The 16,047-nt window shown below is 36.3% G+C and overlaps 1 protein-coding gene across 5 annotated transcripts in view; it reads right to left on the bottom strand.

Annotated features, from left to right (window-relative positions):
• Positions 1-16,047, bottom strand: part of LOC129253028 (transcription factor E2f1) — a 190,568-nt gene that overhangs the window by 168,355 nt on the left and 6,166 nt on the right. For all 5 annotated transcript variants that reach the window (XM_054891248.1, XM_054891245.1, XM_054891249.1 and 2 more), the window contains exon 2: positions 10,140-10,941. The gene's annotated coding sequence lies outside the window, so the exon portion shown is untranslated. The remainder of the gene's footprint in view (positions 1-10,139; positions 10,942-16,047) is intronic.

The raw sequence follows: 16,047 nt of genomic DNA, 5'->3' as shown, positions 1-16,047 counted from the left end.
GGCGATGCTACGACTACTCACATGCCGGTCAACTTCGATTACTTCTATGGTTATATCAACAATCTCGACATTTTCTTTAACATCAAAAATGCCTGAGCGGAATCGACAAAACCAAGATTGTACGTAGTTAACCGTTACAGAGGATTTTTTTCCTTTATTATTCCCTTATTAAATCTTATTCTGTTAACCGCTACTCTCTTTACGACATCCTACGTTTGTTTAACTGTTTCTAGTTCACGAAGGTTAGAACGCCTCCAAGTATTTCGTTTCCATTCCAATGCTTTTCTGCAAATACTTGCCCTGTCCTTTCTGAAAGTGTGCCCGATCCATCGCCATTTACGACCATTTATCACCTTTCGGATTGGATCTTGCTCGGTGATCTGCCACAAGTCTGTATTTCGGATAGTGTTCGACAAAAACCCGTTACAGTACCGGCACCATAAACACCATTCACAACTTCAGCTGCCTGGCTTGCATTTTCGCCTTTATCAAAGAAAAACTGTAAAGTGCACCGAATTTTCTCTTTCTTGAGTTCGTTTGTTAACACCCTGTAAATCACAACTGAAGGGAACAAACAAAAAACACCAAAAGAATTTGTTTAGTGTGAAATGTCCTCTTGACGACGAGCATAAAATGTAAATCGTTTGATCGATACTTGACGAGATATCGATCAATACAGCCACCTACCCATTTAAATTAATGATTATAATATAATTTTCCCCCCAAACTAATATTTAACTAAAATTCATTTGGGTATACAATTACATTATTTTTCTAGCAAATTCCCTCTAAAAAGTTTGTAATTTTGTTGAAAATTTGTTGGATTTAAGAAATCAAAGCTGAGTTCGTTGAAGTTCATAGCTTTTGGGCGCTTTTTTAGGATAAATGAATTTATTCACGGTTGCATTTGCACAAAGATGAAGCCATTTTCTGGTAGTCGAAGGCACATTTTTTATTCATAGCATTTTTTTCAATAGTTTATTTACCCCAATAACTACACGAATTGAATATATGTGTTTTTAAGGGGGAACACCACACCACTGTGATTTTTCAAAAAAATCGATTTTTTTTTTGCATTTTCTTAAAGTAGATATATTCAAAAATATGTAAAAAAATGTTAACTTAAAATCTTGAAAATTGACGAAGTTATACTTTACATATCATTTCAATTATCGCTACTTAATACTGAGCGCTCTCACTGAGCGCCATTAATGAAAACTTTAAACGCGTTTTTCTCAAAACGACTTTTCTGAACACGGTGGCCTCAATTTTTTTAATTTTTGTACAGTCGTACATAGCCGTTTCTAAAAAATCCAAAAATTAATATTATTTCAAGCCTTTCGAAAACAAAAAAAAGGGTAAACACACAAACTCATTTTTCATACCTGCACCATTTTCTCAAAAAACCCAAAAAAATATTAAAAAACCGCCACGTACGAAGATAGCCATTCATGTATAGATTAAGCATTTTTTTGATTTTTTGCTTTCAGCTGATTTTTCACCGCTGTATCGTGGCCATCAGGGTGCCTCAGTTTTTTATGACGTCATTGCATTAATATTAATAACAATTGTAATTTTTAATATTGTTTAATCAAAATTTCTGTCAGCATACTTGTTAATATATGTTAAATAAATTATAATTTGTCCGATCCTTAAATAATCATCCCAAATTATAAAAAAAATTCATGAAAATCTATTAATTTTCACACGTTCACAGTGGTGTTCCCCCTTAATTTTTTAATGTTTTTTTTGTGTTTTTCTTTTTTTTTTCATTTGTACATACATACATATGTACGTATGTATATATGAATGTTATACTGAAGTGTTAGGTGTTTTTATTTCATTATGAATTTTTTTTATTTCCATTTTTAAATAAGTAATTGTTTTAAAGTAGTATTGGAATTCTTAGTTCTCCAACTAATATTAGATTAGCATTCAATTTTGCTTCAGATTAAATTAATTTTATGTTACTTTATATTATTTTCTAAGTGTTATGTTATATTATAATAATTTTTAAAATTTTTTGAATTTCAAATTTTTTTTTTATTAAACATTTTTTTTTTATTTTAACAATTTTTTTTTAATTTAAAGTTTTTTAATTAAAATTAATTTAAAAAAAAAATATTTTTATTTTATAATTTCCTAGCTTACTTATTTTATGAAAATAATTGTTATTTGTATTTCGTTATAGGCTGTAAAGTTGTTTTTCTTTTTATTTTTTCTTTTTATTTTTTTTTTTTATTTTTACTTTTATTAGTGCATATTTTGCCTTGCCTTATAATCACCATCTGTAAAATTTGGATATACAAATTTTAATTGTTTTTTTAACGTTTATTGCTTTTCTTTTGCACAGTACTGTATATGCACAAACATAGATATAATAGCTCAGTGACGCATTAACGACGACAAACCGGTGTCCGGACAGTCACACCCACAATGATTAAACCATTGGAAAGTGACGTGGAGTGCAGGGTGTCGTGAGGTTATAGAAAGAAATTTCCCCAATTCAATTGAATGAACGATTGATTACTAGAAGAACAAATTTGAAAATTTGAAAATTTGCATAACACGAGTAAATACCATATACATACTTGCAACAGAAATGTTAGAAATAAATCAACATCATTGTTTTTCATTGCTAAGTGCATTTTAAGTGTATCAATTAAAAAAATCTGTGCTAAAAATTACGCTGAATGATTTCGGTTTGAACTTTCTATTAGCTAAAGTCACAAAGTCACTCAATTACACACAACTAATCTAGAGTGTGTATGTGAATATATGCACAAATACATACATACGTAGAAAAACTTGATCAATCAGTTTGCACCCAATAAACCATGTGAACACTTCATGCAGTTCATTACTAAGTACAATAACTTCATTCATTAGTTTGACTAATTTCACATCCATACGAATATTTAAATACATACATATGTATGTGCATATGCATATGTATTGGTGTACTTTGTATAGTAGCAATTGTTTGCACACTCAAGCTTTTTTTAAAAAAACCCTAGGGATTTAATTTTTAACTAAGCGACGACACTTCAAATGCCAACGTCACTTAGTTTTGGCCTTATACATCATTCATAATAAATATATTAATGTGAACAAACAATTTTCAGTTTGCAGAGAATTTCGCAACAAATATATATACATACATACATATGTACATACATACAGCCTATGAAAAATACTTAAGAACGATGCGTTGGCAGCCATATATGCGCATGTTTTATCGAGTATCGGTGCCGTAACGGTACTTTCGCGCTTGAATATATTTGCTGTGATCACATTCATTGAAATGCTTTCATTTACAGTCTGTGTCAGATGAAAAGGTCCGGTTTTTTTTCTTGTAACTTTCAGATATATTTCGCTCTGTTTTTTGCTGCGTAATAGTCCCACTCAAGGGCTACACAGTGATGGTAAATGGTTTTTTGAAAAATCCCTACACAGCCCAAAAAAATTTCCTACTTTTCCCTACGCTTACAACAAATTTTCCCTACGAAATTCCCTACATTTTTTTCTCCTGTGTTTACACTATAATGAGGCAATTACAACGTCAAAATTGAATTGTTTGCTTAAGATTTTTTAAAAACTCCGTACAGAGCTTCTGCAGTGCAATCAGTTCTTATTGGAATTAGATCCAGCGGCTTAACCACAAGCCGCTCGCTTTCCTAGTCGAAAAATCTCACCATGAGACACATATGCTTATTGAGTCCGATGTCTGTGCTTTCTTCGATCATTATGAAAAATTTGTTTACTTTTAATTTTTTAACTAAATTGTCTTTTTCTTCTGTTGCCAATTCATTTTTTATTATGCTGGTGAACTTCTTTCTTCCAAGCTCAGATTTTTTTATTATTTCAGAATCGGGCACGATTTCTTTTAAGAGTGGGATTAAATGGTCCACCACTTGCAGCGCAACATTATGCTCAGCGAAGAACATGCTAAGTCTTATTTCGAAATTTCTGGAGCCATTTGGTTTACTCGCTAAAAAAAAGCTGTTTATTTTAGATGTCTTTTTAATTGCCTTAATATTTTTTGGTGCATTTTTGTTTCGGCGTGCTTCTGTAAATCAGACTTGGCACAGCTCAAAACTTTGTTGCACGCAGTGCATTTGCATTTGAATGGATCGTTAGCCACAGCTTCAAACTAGCCACTAAAATTTCGTCGTCAAGCCACTTATTATTGAACTTTTGTTTCCGATACTTGCATTGTTTTTCCTGGTGTTCCTCCGAAGAGTCAGTCGAAGAGCTCATTTCTGTAAAATATATGCATTTTAAATATAAAAAAAGCTAAAACTAAAATAATTGCAAACTTACTTCAAAAGTGAAAAGTACCAGAAAACGTGGGACAACTAACAATTTTCGCGCAAAGAAAAAATCGTGCTAGCGTTACGAAGTAAAAAAAGGCAATGCTGCCGTATTAACGCTTTTAAAAGTATGCTGCCATAAGGAAAAGAAGTCTGGCATGAAATCTTACTGCGGATTTCTATTTTAAATTAACTTTTTAAATTTTACCCCGCTATTTTAAAATTTTTTCTGTCCTTCTTGAAAATTCCCTACATTTACAGAATTAAAAAAAATCTGTCCTTCTTTTCCCTACACCCACATTTTTCGACAAAAATCCCTACATGTAGGGAATTTTCCCTACATTTACCATCACTGGGGCTACAACGCCAGTGCTAACTCAGGTTATTGTCGTTCGAAACTTTCCCGTAAACGCAACCAAACAAAAATGAGTGCGAAGTACGCGAAGCGTTTTGAGGCGGTATTTTTATGCACGCATTCGAAAGGGCCGAAATTATCTTACGCCGCCGCGGCTGCAAAAGTGATTAAAAAGTCAAAAGAGTTTGTTGTGATGTGAAATCAGCGGTATAAAATGTACAAAAATGTTGATGACTTTTCCGAGCACGGCTTGAAGCGAGTGACGACAAAAAAGCAGGATAAAGTGATCGTCCAACTTTTTAAGCGGAACCCTTCTTTATGATACGCCAAGCGGAGTATGTGAACCATCGAACGTCGACTGAAGGAGGCGAACGTATCCTACCGTCCCACATCATCAAAACCACTGCTCTCAGAAAAACTCATTGAGAAACAACAAAACAAGAAAATGGCGAAACAGTATTCGAATGACCCTCCCAGTTCTCAGACGCAAACCCCATAGAAAATATGTGGGGAACTATGAAAACGCATCTTGCCAGAAGGCCAGTTCATGATTTAAAGCAGTTCGTGCGTCAAGTTCGCAAAGTCTAGTCCTGTTTTGTCGACGAGCTACGCAGAAAAGCTGGTTCAAAGCATGAAGAAGATGCCAGGCTATACTCGACAACGATGAAAACTAAACGGCTTATTGAACAATTGCGACTCGTGATTTTGTCCGTACTTTCATGTGAAAAATTTTTTAAATATATATCTTTTATACTTCCTTTTTTCTGATACATACTGTATCTATTGTATTAAAGAGTTCGCATTGATTTTTTTGCATTTTAGTAGGAGCGCTGATATTTTTGTGAGAAATATACTTAAGAACGATTTGGTTTTCGTCCAAAATTTTGTGAATTGTTTTCTGTTTTAATTGCAACTGGTAAGTAAGTAAAGAATAAAACGTCTGGGGTATTCCCCAGAAACGATTCATTAATGTCGAAAGGGAAAAATTGATGATGAGCTGGCGTCATGGAAAAGCAATCATAGAGTGCAAAATACTGGTTTATCCTACAGTGCTATTTCAACACAATTAAACGTTTCAAAAACGACGGTTTTTAATGCTCTGAAATATTTTGCTGAGTATAAAACAGCAAAAAACCTTGCCAGAAAAAAGAAAGCGCGTAAGACTCCCAGGAAGAGTGCTGCTGGCGTCGAACGAGAAATTTTTGCTTATCTGGAAAACCTAATAGCGAAAAGATCATTGCGCTTTAATTGGCAGACGCAGGGCTTCACGGTTGCCTGGCATGGAAGAAACCATTGGTAACTGCATCGCAACGACAATGCCGAATTGAGTTTGTTCGAGAGCAGATAATATGGACACAAAATCAGTGGCGTTATATTTTTTTATATTATAGTTGATCCGGATGGTAGAAAGTGCGCGCAGCAATCGACCTGAGGTTCGTCTCACCAGTCATAAAGCACGAGGGAGGCTCAATAATGGAATCGGGCTACTTTTCGTGGAACGGTTCCGGGCCAATTCATCGTACTGAAGTCAATATTCATGCGGTCAAGTACATTCAGATACTTCAAAATGTAATGCTACCTTAGGCGGAAGAGAATTTACCGTGGATTTGGAAATTTCAACAAGACAATGATCTGAAGCACGCTGAGGTGCAATTCGATCACTCTTCTGGATTGGGCATCATCGAGTGCCGACTTAAACCCAAAAGTGTATCTTTTGGAACGACGTAAAAAATGCATTCAGTACGCCGTACATCACAAATTTAGATCAGTTATTCGAAAAGGCCAAGACAGCATGTAAATTCTAGACGAAAAGTGAAGAAGCAACTTGAGCGAAATTCCCGAAGAAGTGCCAATCAAGTGGCGGAAGAACTGAAAATATCTAACCGTAGCATCCGCCGTATACTGAAAATTGATCTCAAAGTCAAGCCTTACATGATCCGAAAGGAGTATGATCTCACATCAAAGCAGCAACAAGTCAGACTTGAGAGAGCGAAGCAGTTGTTTCGGTTGGCCGAAGTGGTTAATTTCCGAACATTGTGTTTTCTGACGAGACAATTTTTCAAATTGAGCAATTCGTAAACTCCTAAAACGATAGGGTTTATTTGACCGACCGTTCATACGAGAATTTGAGTCATCGATTGGCCACCAGGAGGCAGCACTCGCCACAGGTAATGGTTTAGGCCGCTGTAACCGCAGATGGGCGCTCTCCAAACGTTTCCATCCAGTCTGGCGTCAAGGTATATGCGTATTATTATCGGAAAAGTTCGAGGACGCTTTGAAGCCGTGGGCAGACAAACATTTCGGTGGCAGACCATGGACGTTCCAACAGGACTCACAAAGCTTGAGTGAACCAAGAATGGCTAAAAAACAACGCTCCGAACTTGATACCGTTCACACCATGGCTCTCAAATTCACCAGATGCAAATCTGATGGATTATTCTCTTTGGGCGATTTTGGAGTGCAAGGACCGAACTAAAAAATTCACCAGTCTCGAGGCACTGAAAAAAGCCATTGTCCGCGAGTGGGCCAAAATACCTCCAAGTCAAATTCGGGCAGCTTCCAATTTTTTCTGGGCCGTTTCAAGACCATAGTCACGATGTCGTGTGACTTCTTTAACCTGATACTAGAAAAGATCGTACGAGCCGCAGGACTTAATCATTCAGGCACAATTTTTAATAAGAGCGTACAATTGTTAACGTATGCCGATGACATTGACATTATTATCCTTTTCCAAATGCGTATGGGTCTGGTGGTGAACGAGGACAAAACGAAGTACCTCCTGTCATCAAACAAAGAGAGGACGCACTCGCGTATCGGAACACACGTCACTGTTGACAGCTATGATTTCGAGGTTGTAAAAGACTTCGTATATTTAGGAACCAGCATTAACACCGATAACAATGTCAGCCTTGAAATCCAACGTAGAATCCCTCTTGCCAACAAGTGCTACTTTGGACTAAGTAGGCAATTGAGTAGTAAAGTCCTCTCTCGACGAACAAAACTAACACTCTACAAGGCTCTCATCATGCCCGTCCTAACGATGGCGCAGAAGCGTGGACGATGAAGCGACGCTTGGAGTGTTTGAGAGAAAGCTTCTGCGTAAGATTTTTGGACCTCTGCACGTTGGCAATGGCAAATAGCGCAGGCGATGGAACAATGAGCTGCATGAGCTTTACGACGACATAGACATAGCGCAGCGAATAAAGATCCAGCGGCTACGCTGGCTGGGTCATGTCGTCCGAATGGATACAAACGCTCTGGCTCTGAAAGTATTCGATGCGGTACCAGCTGGTGGTAGCAGAGGAAGGAAAGGTCAGGTGGAGAAGAACTTGGATTCACTTGTTCTGTCCAATTGGCGCCCGTTAGCCCGAGAAAGAAACGACTGGCGCGTTTTGTTAAACTCTGACAAAATCGCGTATCGCGTCTATTAAAAGGAAGAAGAATGACTCCGCCGGACCATAAACTGTACCAAACAGTCACACGTTGGGGATAGAGAGGCTTTTCAACAATAACTCTTGGATTTTCTGAGCCCCAGATCCGACAATTTTGCTTGTTAACGGAGCCACCGAGGTGGAAATGGGCCTCATCACTCAAGATGATTTTTCAATGGAATTCCGGGTAATTTTCATGCATTTCAACGATCCAATCAGCAAAGACACGACGTTGTTGATGTTCGGCTAGCTTGAGTTCTTGTGTTAACTGGACTTTATAAGTCTTAAGACCCAAATCTTTATGCAAACTACGGTGTAATGACGTTTGTGGAATGCCTAATTCTAAAGGACGACGAGGAATAGGCAAGCCTGGGTTTTCTTCAACACTCTCGGCTACAACAAACAATATTTTCGGCTGTTCTTGAGCGACGTGCACGAGTTTTATTCTTCACATCACTAACTTGTCCCAACAGCTCGAATTTTTTCACCAATTTCTGTATTGCGGTCCGACAAAGTGTTTCACGATGAGCCAAAAATGTTCGAGTTTTACGAACCGGCTCTGCCAAATTTTCACCATTTTTATAGTGAATTTTAATAAGTTCAATGCGTTGTTTAAGCGTGTATCGTTTCATTTTTATTAATGGCGTAGTTTCTACTTGCCAAATATCAGAAAATGACAGCTTCAAAAGTAGCATCTACCGAAATAGCGGGCTATTCAAAATACCACCCGTTATTGGGAAACCCTTTATATATTATATAGTAGGTCAGTCCATAAGTTCGTGCGTATTTTACCCATAATTTCACTTTTGTATGATTTTTGCATACAAAAAATTATTCGCGGAATATAACGGAACTATTTATATTTTCTTTGATATATTGTGCATTCAACAAGTGATTTTAATCGCAGAAAGAAGCACGTGTTATTAAAAAATAAAATGGAATCTTCGAACGCGTATAAGAGGCATATTTTATAAAAGTGGTAAAAATGCAACAACTGCTGCTGCAGAAATGAACACTGTGGACTGCGCAAAAGTGGTTTTCAAAATTCCGAAGTGGTAACTGCGAAGTGGAGGATGCCCCGCGCGCTGGTCGTCCTGAAGTCTTTAACTCCGACGCCTTGCTCGAACTCGTGGAAGCTGAGCCAAATTTGACAATCGATATGATAGCTCAGAGGTTGAATTCATCGCATGGAACAGTTCAAAGGGACCTGGTTCAGTTGGGAAAGGTTTCAAAGCTGGGGAAATGGGTTCCGCATAGACCTTCACCAGCGAGTGAATGTGTGTTCTCAGCTGCTGCAACGGCTTGAAAATGAAAGTTTTTTGGTGATGAAAAATGGGTCCTTCACAATAATCCTGCTCGGAAACGTCAATGGTTAGATAAAGATGAAACACCAGAACCGACCAGATAGAGATGGCCTTCAACCCAAGAAGATTCTCCTGTCTACTTGGTGGGATATGGCCGGTATTGTTTATTATGAACTTCTGGAACCAAACCAGATGATAACTGCTGATTATTATTAACATCAGTTATCAAACCTGAATGAGGCACTTAACAAAAATCGACCGTCTACATTAGGCAAGCTGAACGAGCTCGGATGGGAGCTAATGCCGCATCCACCATACTCTCCAGAGATTGCACCTTGTGATTATCACCTTTTCCGTGGACTTCAATCCCATATGACTAACAAGAACTACTCCTCAAAAGAAGCTATAAAAAAGGATATCGAAGCGTATTTTGGCTCCAAGGACAACAAATTTTTTGAGCAGGGAATTAAAAATTTGCCTAAACGTTGAGAAGACATTGTAAATAATGAGGAAAAATATATTATTGATTAATAAATACTTTAAACATCTTTTTATTAATTTTAAGACCACCTTTAAAAACGCACGACCTTATGGACTGACCTGATATATTCATACCGTGTAATAAATAAATTTGTGTAATTTTCGGCCACATTGTAGGTATTTTAAGTGGTTTCCACGCTCCAAGCGAGTTGTAGATTTATTGAAATTTTAATAAGGAATTGTTTTTTTAAATTACCTTTTATTAATCGCAAACCAATATAAACTGTTGCTGCTGCTGTTACAGAATTTCCACTTGTTAAATTACTTCATTTGATTTTCATTCGAAGCGCATTTATCAAATTTGTATTAAAAGTACTTGCCATTAGTCTGTTATTCGTTTAAAATTTGTTAGCTACAAATGTAGTTTCTTTTTTTTGTTTTTTTTTTTTGCACTAAACAATCGCTGGCTATTACTAGATTTGTGTGCAAGTAATACAGCGTTAGCGTTTATTAAAATCACTTATGTATATAATTTTAAATTTTAACTTTTTTGTTACCCTTATTTTTTTCCTTTTTGATTTTATATTTTTCTTTTATCAACAAACTTACACTCGCTGCGTTAAAAATTGCAATTCAAACACTTTAATGTGTTTCCACAAATTCAAATTAACTCACTTTTTAAATTTTTATGTTTTTGTTGACTAAACACATTACAGTCTGTATGTACGTACGTGTATGTATGTATGTACTTCCTGTACTCACTATGCATGCAATCGATTGCAGTTTAAAACATTTAAGCTGTTAGTGTGTTTTGTTGCTGTTTTTTTTTTTTGTTTTTTTCAAACTTTAAATATGCCGTTTTGTGATACACGTTTCGTTTTTAAATCCGCTTTGAATACCATTCACACATGCTGCGTACATATGTATGAGTGTATGTATGTTTTTATAGATGTTGGACGTTGCAATTTTTAATATTCATACGCATGCAATTTGAATTTTCTTGTTACTGCGTTCCGTTATCTTTTTTGTTAGCTTCACAGTTTTCTGTAGGTTTTTATCTAAAATTTTAAGAAAAAAGAAAACCCGTAATTATTTAAAGGCTTTTTACTGAAAAATACAATATGTATTTGTAATTTTGAGAATCTGAATTTAAAAATGTACAGAAAAAGTAACTAAATAATAAGCAAAAACGCAGAAGTTATGATATGATAAATATATTATTTCTTGAAGTAAAAAATATATTGAAAAATATAGAAATTTCTGATACATTTTGTACGAGTATGTGCAGGATTCACGCATCGAGGACTCATCAGAATTTGCTGAGAACACGTCTTTCTGCTGCTGCGCTTATTGACTCTTAAATTATCTCAGCTTTCGCTTCATTAATCTAGCCTAGCGTGACCATTTGCCCATGCATTAAGCAAATCCTAACTCCCATAGCCCCCTTTGGAACTCTAAAGATGAGAAAATATAGAGTCTGAGCGAACACGCAAGCGACATCCATAAAATTTAAAAGACAAAAAAAGTTTTACTTGATTTATTTTATTTTTATTTTAAAACTTGAAAGGCGTTACAATATTTGTGAATGTTTTAAAATTAATATTCGTTATTTTCGTTATCCCTTTCATCGGCATTAGAAGTTTTCAATTTTTTGGATGGTTGAACATACTCAGACTTCAGATATATGTATACAAGGTTAAGTCCAAAATAAACAAAACTGGCGTCGTAGAAATGTTTTTGATGGCGCCATATTTTTAAAGAGTTAGTGCGCTGGAAGTTACATCCCTAGTGTACTTCCAGTGAAAGCTTGGTTACATTCGGTTCAATGGGAGCGAAGTTATTGCGTTTAAAGTGTCAGTACGTTTGTGTCATCGGTATAAAAATGAGTTTCGAACAAAGAGCTAATATCAAATTTTGTTTTAAAATCGGTAATCCGTTTACTGAAATATTCGAATTGATAAAAAAAAAAGTTTATTGTGATGATTGTGTACCTCGTGCCAGAATTCATGAGCGGCTTACATGTTTCAGAGATGGTTGCGAGGACATAAATGACAATGGACGGCCCTCAAAATCAGCGAGAACTCCATCGAAATTGTTCGTAAATTTATAAAAAAAAATACCAGTCTAACGGTTAGACGCGATAGAAGTGAAACCTTCCGGAGCGGGATAATTATAGGTTCATTATAATATTGCTATAAAGTTCATATTTTATTTTCTTCATTTTATTATTATTCATCCTCAATGTTTTCAATTTCAACAAATGATACGAGTGGCTTATGATAGCTAAAATATGATACAAATGCTTTGGTTTCGATGTTGTCAACATATCTTTGAAATACCGCGTCAATTGTTGTTTTTGATCGTGTTGTCGATTCAGTGCGATTGTTACACATTTTTAAATTGAATGTTGTATTGAGAAAGTCAATTAAAGGAACCGCTGTGTCCAATGCAAAATTTACGTTAAAATTGCCACTTAAAATCATTGGAACTTTATCGTAATCTTTTCTAAGTATCCGCGATACCTCTGGTGTATACTTTAATAAATTTTCGTGAATGAATTCCGTGATGCTATTTATTGATTTTTTTTTTCTGTCGATATTCACGACACTTTTCTGCATTATTTTTCGGAATAATTGCGGTAAATATTTAAAAATGAAAATATTTACGAATATAAAAATACGGACGCAATACAGCACACGCGGTTGCTATTATGAGCGTCGTAACGCGTATATTACACAGACGTACTAACATACACACAAACATTCGTAGGACGCTTGGTCTAAGCAAGTATTAGGTAGTGTAGTATAGGTATACATAATGCCTTCTAGCTTACCGTGGCTCCGTAATACGTAGGCGCGCACCAATACGTACTAGCATACATACAAACATACATACGTATGACGCTTGAACTAAACACCAAAGCAGGTAATAGGCAGTGTAGTATACAAACTACAATACTCACTATACTAGCGTAGCTCAGCAGTACGCAGCCATACACATATACATACGTATATCAACATATAACGCTTCGTAGCCAAGAGTGTCGCTTTTTCGTTTCATCAAGTTTCAAATCACTCCCAACGATTCTAAATAAGTTTTCACTTCAAAAATTAACTGAAATCATTGTTGAAATTCGTGGAATCGGAGTTGAATATCTCCAAAACATCGTTTTATTGCATTTTAATTGATCATTTGGTCTTTCGAAAGGTCTGTGCACGTTTCATTTCGCATAAGTTAACTGTGGACCAAACATTGCTCAGAATTCCACTTTCAAAAGGCCTCATTAAAGAGGTGAGAAAAGACAAGAACTTCCTTTACAACACTGTAACTGGTGATGAAACGTAGTGTTTCCAACATGAACCTGAAACTAAGCGTCAAAGTGCCGAATGGAAGGTCCCAGACGAGCCACCACCCAAAATATCGTGTTTGGAGAAGTCAAAAATCAAATCGATGCTCATTTGTTTTTACGATTCGAAGGGAATTGTCCACAAGGAGTTTGTGCCAATGGGCCAAACCGTCAATGCAATTTTTTTCTATCTAGTCGTTTTGAAGCGTTTGTTTCATCGCATTTGTCGAATTCGCCCTGAATACCGCGAAGGAGGAAGCTGGTGTTTATTGCATGGTAATGCACCATCTCATCGATCCACTCTTGTGACTGATTTTTTAACTAGAAATCGCATTTTAATCATCAATCACTAACCGTATTCGCCTGATATGGCTCCCTGTGACTTCTACCTATCCGGAAAATTGCCATGAATGGAAAATTTGGCCATGAAAGGAAAACGTTTTGCGTACATAGAGGTCATCCAAAAGACTTGTACCGACATCCTGAATGGTATTCCGGTCAATGACCTGAAACACTCCTTCGAAAAGCTTTTAGATCGCGCAAAACAGTGTATCGAGGCCAGAGGGGACTATTTTGAATAAATAAACTCGAAGTTGTCAGAACAAAGCTCCTGTCGTTTATTTTAGCTCAGCCTTGTTTATTTTGGACTTCACCTTGTAGATTTAGGTTTTTCAATGTCAATGTCTTTCAGCGGAACGTAGCCTAAGAAATGTGTTGGCAAAATTAATGGAAAATGGGTTCCAAAAATAAAAAAGGTTTACTCCTAGCATTTAGTTACAATACCTTTTATTTTTGCACGGATTTTTCAAACGACCCTTGTACTTTTGACGAAAAAAACTTGATTCAGCCTTTGTAAAATTGTATAACAAGAATTTATTTGTGAAGTGAAATATTTCTTGTTTCGTTTTGAAGCTTTGATTGATTCATTAAATATTTTTTTCGTACGATTTCAATCAAGACGCATTTATTAAAGGTGATGGCTCGAAACCAACAACAATGTTTTGTACGTTTGATTGTCACAGCAAGGTAATGGCGAAGTAGAAAACAAAAAATTAATTCCCCTTGTTTTATTCTGTGCTGGCAGCTACATGGACACAGCGAAAGAAAAACGCAAATCAAACAAATTCGCCTTGATTTCAATACAAAAAAGTCTCCCCTTTTTGCCCAAAAAATGGTTTCTCTTTTTAACACCGTTTTCCTGTAATTCCTTTAATCCGACAAAAGTTTTTTCCCACTTATGGTGACTTTCTTAGGTTTTAAATATGATCAAGCTTCAAATCAAATACTCGTACCTTTACAAGCAACAACATCGAAAAGCTTTTCAGATTATTCTAAAAAAGTTTCTGTTAGTTTTAAAAACTTTCAATTCGTTCGCTTTTGGGATTGAGGTACCTTTTGAAAGAGGATTTCAGTAATTGAATAACTCCTTCCTTAGTTACAAAGCTTTGATCCTAATATTGTTGATCTCTTCAGGAACAATCGCATACAGTGTGGTCCATATAGGGGTTTCTTTTAAAATAAAAAAAAAATGACAAAAATCAATTTTTTCAGTATATTAGTGGTTTATTCGAAAGAGTAAACGTTTCCATTATTTATGGAACAAGATTTCATGCATGTGACTGCTTTGGCTGGCTTCACAGTAGCGCATCCTATTAACCCAGTTTTCCAACACCTTGGTGACGGTTTTTGGATCTATTGATTGAATGGTTTGCTCGATATTCAGTTTAAACACCTAAATCGTTAATGGATTGTTTGCATAACATCGGTCCGTCACGGCATTCCACAAAAGAAAGTCTAACGGCGTCAAATCGCCGTTCCGAGGTACCCAATTGACATCGCCTAGATGGTTGATAAAACGATTACCGCGCTAATCAGCTAAAACCAAAGATCGTTCGAGTCCATGACTTAAATTTTCGACCACAAAAAAACATTTTTCATGCCACTGCAGACCTCAACGTTGACCGGAATTGCATTTCCAGCAGGATTTTCAAGGAAAAATGGGCCAAAGATGTCACCACTCCATAAGCCCAACCAAACTGTTACTTTTTGATAATGCATAGGCTTTTCGACAATCACGAGCAGGTTTCTGATTCCTAAATGCAGCAGAATGATTTTTAACACATCCGCCGGGATGATTTTTGCTTCCTTTAAATAAAGACACTGTTTGGAATACATTGCACTGACAAGATGTAGGACCGGAATCAGTTTCAATTGTAATCATTTTAAGATGGTCATACATTTTTTACCAGCAATTAGAACTGAATGAATGGGCAATCTGGAGGTTATCTATCTGAGAGGGGCATTTCCAAATGAAAATACAAAAATGTGAGTGTCAGTGGGCGATTTTCCCTACAGATGGAGATAAACTTATTGCGGAACTATTGTAAAAGGCATATCAGCATGAGTGTAAGTTGAGCCGTACTCAGTCAACTTACAATCTAAGAGCTGAACTTCCTATTATCCCTAGAATGCATAGGGAGAGTACTGCACAAGAGAGTGTCCCATCACACCAATTGTGGAGCCTAGTTTTAGATGAACTGCTACGAACGAAATTTCTATCCTAGGAGGAGTCATACCTATCCAGAATATACGGACGGCTTTGCAAAACACTTTCTGTAATTTTTAGAGCCTTTCTGAAATTTCGTGCAGAACCTAAAGCTTGGCAAAAAGATGGGGGCATAGGCAGTGCGTCCACCGCGGAAGGCATACACCAAAAATAAAAAAGGTCAAGAATGAAAAGAAATGGCTGGGAATTCCATATTGGCACCAGACTATGACACTAAGCCACAACAAGCTCAGAATATAGTTTCTGCTACAA

The sequence above is a fragment of the Anastrepha obliqua genome, chromosome 1 (genome assembly GCF_027943255.1).
Source record: "Anastrepha obliqua isolate idAnaObli1 chromosome 1, idAnaObli1_1.0, whole genome shotgun sequence".
Lineage (NCBI taxonomy): Eukaryota > Metazoa > Arthropoda > Insecta > Diptera > Tephritidae > Anastrepha > Anastrepha obliqua.
Note: the sequence above shows the minus strand (reverse complement) of the source record. Positions and strands in the feature narration are given on the sequence as shown.